Source organism: Nannobrachium achirus (genome assembly GCF_963921795.1).
Source record: "Nannobrachium achirus genome assembly, chromosome: 10".
In the NCBI taxonomy this organism is placed as follows: Eukaryota; Metazoa; Chordata; class Actinopteri; order Myctophiformes; family Myctophidae; genus Nannobrachium; species Nannobrachium achirus.
Window position 1 is genome coordinate 46636947 of NC_137819.1, and position 8896 is coordinate 46645842.

Sequence of the window (8896 nt, forward strand, 5' to 3'; positions counted from 1 at the left end):
GCATTTTCAACCAAAGAAGCACATCAAAATGTTTTGTCAAAGCATTATGGATGGTCGTTTGGATGAGTTCATTTGATGTAATCGGACACAGAATTTTACACCATATTAAACAGATATTTGTTTTGAAATACTCACTCAACTCATTAAGCAAGCAACAGAATAGTATTCGTTCAGGCTTTATTATGGAACTGCTAGTTCTGGACACACAACCTGCATGTATTAGGCCTATCTGATATCCTACTGGTGAGTGGGTGAATTACACTTTGAACTTCAACTCAGTAGACCTTGTGCAAAATCTGTGTTCTGGTTCTGCCAGTTCTTATCTAACTGAAACTGGAGTAATGTAAGCTTACATAGCCTTTAGTTTTATCTAATTTGATTAAATGCAGTTAATCAAATGACTCTGTTGTCATGACAACAGAGTCATATAAGGTCTGAGGGATTTCTGAGAGTTCTAACCCTATATACAGACAGAAACTGCACTGATGGGATGCTCCCAGAACAACAAAGGCCTAATATCAGGGACATCTACCCACTTGTACATTATGTTCTGCAACCTGCTTACAAGGTGATCATCGAGAGAAAGACAATTATAACATATTTCAAATTCATGGGTGTGTGTATGTGTGTGTGTGTGTGTGTGTGTGTGTGTGTGTGTGTGTGTGTGTGTGTGTGTGTGGTGTGTGTGTATGTGTGTGTGTGTGTGTGTGTGTGTGTGTGTGTGTGTGTGTGTGTGTGTGCGTGTGCGTGTGTGTGTGTGTGTGTGTGTGTGTGTGTGTGAACTAGTAATAGCTATGTAGTAGGCCTATAGCCACACACACACACACACACACACACACACACACACACACACACACACACACACACACACACACACTCACTCACAGACACACATTAGATATATCAGTCCACGTATGATTCTGCTTTCATTTATTATGCTCCACAAATGGAACAAACTTCAGGACTCTCAGAAACTGGTTTGATTGGTCTTCATTTTCCATACCAGACATGTAGGGTACTTCTTGAGGACACATTGTGACTGCACCTGTTTCATATAACATATATTTATTTGCATCTGTGATTTGTTTCAATGTGGTTCAGATGTTTGCTATTGCCAAATTGTGCATATATATTTAGCCACAGACACCCAATTGAAACGATTTGGTGGCAGTGACCCCATAATCTTAGTGTTGTTAAAAAGTGTTCTACAACATCATTCAAAAACGTTCAAGATTTTTCCAGAACTTTTCAAAACTAGTTCACAAGGCATCATTATGCAATGTGTTATGAACTTAGATCAGCTATGATGGGGACCCCCTGGAACGCCTTCAAGGCCCCCTGGGGTCCCTGAACCCCAGTTTGAGAACCACTGTCATATGTAACAGCATGATGTCTGGTAATATAAGGTACAAAACTGTGATACTTTACTTATGTCATACTTTTTAGTACTCAAACAGCATGTGAAATATTTCATATAATTAGTGCTTGCCTGGCAATTTAATTAGACATTCCTACATTACACTGCTATTCAAATGTAACGTAACATGCCTGGTATGTTTGTTTGGACATGAAATATTTGTTTGGTGTTGTTAGTTCAACACCATTGGACCATTGAAAGAGCTTCCGTTAGGTGTAATATTTATGTTTTTAACCCCAGTAAACCAAACAAACACAAAGTTGTGAACTGAAGTGAACAGTAAATAAGCTGGGTAACTATACTGCATGGTTATGCAACGGATAACCTGGGCTGGGAGTGCAAAAGGTGAGAATACATCTCAGGCCAGTCGATGACATAAGCACACAAATATGACACAGAGCTAAATAAGAGAACATGGTGTACTCTGTACTGTTATTTACCCCTCCTTGAATCAAAGTAACGTCTAGCATCAAAGGGTTGAAAAAGATACATAAGACATCAATTGAGCCACTATATATTTGCCAGACCCATGAAATGGGTAGGCCTACATAAGCAAATGTCTGTCCGGGTTTTCTATATAAAGGGTATATATGATGATGACATGATGATGACATGCCTACAAAAGGCATGATGTCATAAATGATGATGACAGACAGGGGGTCTGGCACAACCAGGTTGACCTGGTCTAGTTTTTTAAACATGTTTTCCCTAATTAAAGGGTTTGGAATTCCTGTCACAAGTTCACAACAAACTTAAACCAAAAACTCCATATCAGTATCTTATTCAGATTAATGTCAATCATCATATGATGATGGCAGTGATGGTGAATCTAACTTCACTCCTTTCACAATACTCTGTTATTTAAAATAAATGCTTACTATACTGTGAGGAGCCAATAGGTCAATAGCCCTATTGTCTCTAGGCAGAATAATAACATCATCACCAGCTTCCAGAGGCATGGGGAGGGATCTGAGTAAAATGTATATAGAGGACACCGGGGTTGGTTGTCACACTTTGTACGCTTACATGAATTGCTCATCATCATCAATACATCTTTACAATATCACTCCTAGATTACATAGCTTTAAAGGAGTAGTTCACCCCCAAAATGACTTTTTTCCTATTGATTACTCATACCATGGAGACTTGAGTTGAGAGAACAATATTTTTAGTTTTTTGTTGCATTCCTAAGACAAAAATTAAATTAAAAATACATTTAAAAAAAGTACTCTGACAGTTTCCCTATTCACTGTATACAGTCTATGATTCACTGCCATTCGGTTCTAACCCTATATACAGACAGAAACTGCACTGATGGTATGCTTCCAGAACAACAAAGGCCTAATATCAGGGACATCTACCCACTTGTACATTATGTTCTGCAACCTGCTTACAAGGTGATCATCGAGAGAAAGACAATTATAACATATTTCAAATTCATGTGTGTGTGTGTGTGTGTGTGTGTGTGTGTGTGTGTGTGTGTGTGTGTGTGTGTGTGTGTGTGTGTGTGTGAACTAGTAATAGCTATGTAGTAGGCCTATAGCCGCACACACGCACGCACGCACGCACGCACGCACGCACGCACGCACACACACACACACACACACACACACACACACACACACACACACACACACACACACACACACACACACACACACTCACTCACTCACTCACAGACATATCAGTCCACGTATGATTCTGCTTTCATTTATTATGCTCCACAAATGGAACCAGGGCCATGCATCCGGATCTCCATCCGGAATCAATGGGGGTAAATTTATGATAATCACATTTTTGTCTTAGGAATGCGACAAATACAAAAAAAGTATATTGAACTCAAGTCTCTGTGCGTGAGTAACCAACAGGGGGAAAAAATCATTTTGGGGTGAACTACTCCTTTAAGGTCTTGGGTTGGAAAGGGTATCCCTTTCATTCTTATAACTTGTGTATTTTAACAGGAAATTATTGGCCATCAAAACTCTCTATTTACCTTGCTCTTTTTATTAAGTGTTTATGAAATGCTTAATCATCAGCTGCTACAGTACATACTTTAAGTACACAAACAACACCAACATGAAACTTACATAATGAAACAGCGCCCTCTAGTTTGGCTGTAGCACTGTGACAACCACCTCGTGAGACAGCCAACCCCGGTTTCCTAAGGACAATACTGTTGTTGTATTTGAGAATGAGAATGCCTAAGCTAGGAGAATGTAAGCAGCTCATATAAAGTGCATGCTTCTTTCCAACTGGAACTGGTCAATATATGATACTATACAGTACTATGTCAGCGTTTTATGTTCATTTTTGTTGAGAACAATTATTGACAGACAAGTGAAGCCATAAAATGTGCCAGATTTAAAAAGATTTTTTTATTGAATTGTTTGAGATTTTAGAAAGCAAATATTGCAATACACCTCTTGTTAAACAGGCAATAAATTGAGTTCAATTTAATGCAGCCTATTGGCAATAGCCAAGGAAGGCAGTGGTGTTGATTAATTAATATAGATTGTCACGTGTCAGGGATAAGACCAGAAGGACAAATAATTCATGCACCAAATATTCAGGTTGTAGATTATGCCAATTACCTTTCTTTCCTTTTTCTTCTTTTTTTGTGCCTTTATTAGTTTAATAACCTAAACCTAAAATTCGGATCTGATACCTTTGCGACCCCTGGTGGTGAAAATCTGTAATAGGAATAATGTGACTAGATAGAAACGCCGAATTGTTAATATGACACCAGAACAATGATATGAAGAGGCAGATACTGTAATTGCACCATCTTGGCATGACCTTGCTGAGACTGTGAATCGAGAGTAGGCTATTTGGGTTCTAATGCTAGTCATTTGACATTCTGAATGTCACAGATTTGTCCAAAATATGCCTTTTGCATGGCTTAAGGGCTGTTGCAAGACCCATCCAATCAAACTTTAACCCTCCATATAGGCTCTATGGCTATGGCCCATGTGAACTTGGCCTATATGAGCCCAGTTGAACTCTAACACGTGTCTGTTAACACAATTGCGTACGGTATAGAAAATGTAATTTAGTAACGTAATCAACACATTTGCCAAATGATCTCAACAACACCTTATTGGCTGATCACTCTACCATTCCCATGTAGAAGGCTTTAGTCCATTAAAAACACGACATGACACGTAATAAATAATCCAGCATGCTCTCAATATTGTCTTAAAAGTCCCCAAAGCACCGAATAAATAAAGCAAAGCGCTTTAAAGCAAGCTCGAGCTCCGCCACATTATGGTTTTACAAATTGTCTCGGTGGCCCCGCGACATGTCCTGAGTGTGTACCGGTACAATGCAGTTAAACACTCCAAAAAACTTCTGTGAAGACCGATCTACTCCCAATTGATCTGACGCCAACATGTAGTCACTTGATTAATCCACGCGTATTTTCATAACGATGTGAAATACATTTAAATCAACTTTGTGAAGTTCTGACAGATTTATTGGGGCAGAGCCCTTAAATCACTGCACAGCTCCCCTCAGAACGAAGCTGATTGGTTAGGCATCACATGACGTATGGCAGTGGTGGAAAGTAATTAAAGTAGCCTAAAGTACATTTACTTAAGTACTGTAGCCTACTTGAGGTATTTGTACTTTACTTTAGTATTTCCAATTTCCAATACTTTTACTACAAGTTCGACTACTCCACTACACCTCAGATGCAAATATTGTACTTTTTACTCCACTACAAGTAGTTTAAAAGTAAACGTAACTTTAGATTACAAAATAACATGATTTACCACCCTCCACTCCACTTTGGCCATTTGAAAATAGCCGATCTAGCCTACAAGCTCACTTCTGCTCTTTTCAGTTTGAAAACTTGTGAAATGGAACTGTGCAACGAGTACTTTCTACTTTTGGTAGCCTACTTTAAGTTCATTTTGATGCCAATAATTGTGTACTTTTAGTTTACTGAAGTAAATTTCGACTACATTGCGATATTGCTACTTTTACTTGAGTGAAAAATGTGAGTACTTTTTCCACCACTGCTGGAGAGCATGCGCAGAGGTTCCATTACCGCAAGGGATCATGGGAAGCACAGAGAGCAGTGGAGTTGAGAGCAGAGCGGGCTGTATGGTTCTGTCACTGCACTTGTACGTTACTGGGAAGTTAGTTTTTTGCTCACTATGGATTCGTTTTCTGCACTTTAATCATTTTAATTGCTAGGTGAATTCAGAACCTCCCTATTAATCGAAACCAGGCATCATTACAGAGCTAATTTAGTCGTTTTTCTTTTAACCAATTATTTGTTTGGACCTATATGTCATGAATATTAATTGGGTGGAAAATGCCTATTGACACAAAATAAAATAAATACATTTTATTTAAAGATTATTATTTCCCTTTTAGATGTGTACCTCAGTGCTGAAATAATACAGCATGGCTCAGGATAAAGTGTAGACTAATTGAGAGTTTTATCAGTCCATCAATCAACTACTTTCAACTAATTGATCAAGTAATAGATTTACAGAATTACATTTACACAATTACAGTAGCCTACACGAAGCCGTTTTTATTGTAAACATGTTCTTCTCTATTTTAAGAAAGAAAACTATCCTATCCATTTATTACAAATTCAATGCAAAAATCCATATATTCAAAAGTAATTGCAAATGATCACACCTATTTTATTGAATTGAGATAACTATTATTATTAAATTACACTTATTTTACTCTAATTTATTATTAGGCCTACACATTTTCTTCAAATTGGAGTTACAAGTTATACAAGTTTCTTTTTTAGTTTTTTTATAGCCTATGTCTGATAAGAATTGTTCCATGCCAAATTACCAAGCATATTTTGAAGGCAGCCACCCATCACAAACATTTCACATACTTTATAAAGGTATAAAAAGTAATTCCCTGACAATAACATTTATTTTATTTAAATTCATACACAACTAGGCTACAACAATCCTCTAAATTAATAATGACCAAATTAATAAAAAAAATAATCTATAAAATAAAACATCAATTGAATTATAGATAATTTTTCAGAAATGTTTTGTCTATATCCAGTTTGAATGGCTATAGTGAATTTGAAGAGGCTTTCTCCTTCTCTGGCTGTCTTCTCCAAGCAGAACCCTCTCTCCTGCGGAGGTCCGTCTCCCAAAGTGCAAAACAACCAACTGACGACCCTCTCCGCTGAGAGCCGCGGCTGCTGCTTGATTGACACCCACATTTGGCCAATGAAACAACCGTCTCAGTATACAAGTCCTTCTATTCGTCCGTCGCTGGAAATACGAGGGACTGCTCCGGCCTATCAGGGGAGGGTAAATTACCATAACGTTTCTGGCATACTCCTTGGCGCCCCGCAGCGGAGGCATATGGGATCAATTGGACTGGGCTCGATTCTGCAAAATGAGTCGTTATAATGATAAATGCCATGCACTTTTCTTTCATTTATTTCTATCCTTTTCAATGCGGGCCTTTGTTTTACATTGATGGAATAAACAGACAGACCTTCTCAACATTTTGTGTCCTGCAGTACAGGAAATCGAGTGGCCATGTCCCTGCCTCTACCTATTTATTTCAATTTGTGCCGTTTGTGCTTTCAGTTACTTACTTACATCTGTTTTGCCAGAGTAATTCCTTTATTGACACAAACATAGGCTACTATAACTACAGTATTCATTACCATGCAATGCCACGCAACAGAAAATATTACTCAATGATAGGCTATAATTAATAGATAATTTAACACACTACATTCAACAACATGCTGCTGCTGCTGCTGCTGCTGCAGTCAATAGCTGCTGCTAATACAGTTTTGACCACTTGAAGGCGCCACTGGCCATAACAACACTTCAACAAGGCCCATGTTGGTTTGGCCTTAAATAAGATCCATACAACAGTAATCCAGTGTTCAACCTTACAGAAATGCATGGGAAATGCAATCCATTCAGTTTTTCAAACTGAATGGGACTATTAATATACGTTCGATCGACTCAAATAGTATAGGCCTCGACTCAGTAAAAAGTTGAGTTGAAGTCGACTTTATCGTTTGACGACGTCATCACATCACACACGACCCCCCAATTATTATTTTTTTTTGGGGGGGGGTCCCCAGATGATTAACTTAATGTGAAACATTGTTTTCTCACTCAACTGTAAACAAACCAACATAACGTTTAATTGTATAGAGAGGGTATCTTCACATTTCTAAAGTGCCAATTTAAGGACTTTTTAATACCTCTAAAATGGCAAATTAAACATTGTCCAAATTGTCAAATATATAGAGGCAGAAATTGTGAAAATAGCCGATCTACATGCTCACAACGCCTCGCGATCGGCTATTTTCACAATAGAAAGTTTATTTTCGACTTTCGACTTTCTCTGGTGGGAGTCGACTTGTGTATGACTTGTCGACTTTTTCGTTAATGCCCTAACGCACCCACAAACACACACACACACACACACACACACACAGACACACACACACACACACACACACACACACACACACACACACACACACACACACACTCCCAACCCCAGGAGTGCCGAGGTTGAAGGGTCCGGCAGTTGGGCGAGGCGTTGACAGTACGTTTCTCAGTGCGAGGCGGTTGTGGATTTGATGTCAGAGGCTGAGATGGCCGCCTTGATAAAGCTGGTCTGGCTCGCAGAGATTGGCAGCCTTCTCCCTGGAAAAGAAAACAGATAGGCCCTACATAAACAGATGAAAATGGCCCCGGCCGCACAGAAAAAACAGCCCCGTACGATGTGACCTGGTTGCGTTGGAATGATATCAGCTCACACTTATACTGTACACACACGCAGGCGCACATATTACATGCCCTCACATGTATTTACACACGCGCACGCACGCACACGCACACACACACACACACACACACACACACACACACACACACACACACACACACACACACACACACACACACACACACACACACACACACACTACTACCGTATGTACACCAAGAGTGATAACATGTTTGCCAGATCTTTGTGAGGCATCAAGGCTCTTTTTCTTCAAATTACAAAACATCAATACTGGAAACAGAACAATATGTGTTGAAATGTCTGAGAAATCCAGCTATTAATCCCAATGTATGACTAATACCCCTTTCGCGCCTAAGCGTTGACCTGGGAAAGGCCCATGTTTGCTGTTGGTGTGAAGGTGCCATGGCATTGGTCCGACATTTCATTGTTCCTACATCCCATTAGTCCGAATCTGGTGAATGTTAACCAGGTGAAAATGCTATGCCTAAACCTAACCCTAACTCTAACCTCAGTAAAACTATTCCTAAACCTAACCCAAACCCTAACCCTAACCTCAGTAAAACTATGCCTAAACCTAACCCTAAAACCTAGCCCTAACCAAATTAGGACTGGGTGAATGATGGGTTATCACTGGTTACCCGGCCAGTGTTATTCTTGGGTACGAAAGGGGGCGCAACGGTTACTGTACACACATTTTGATCA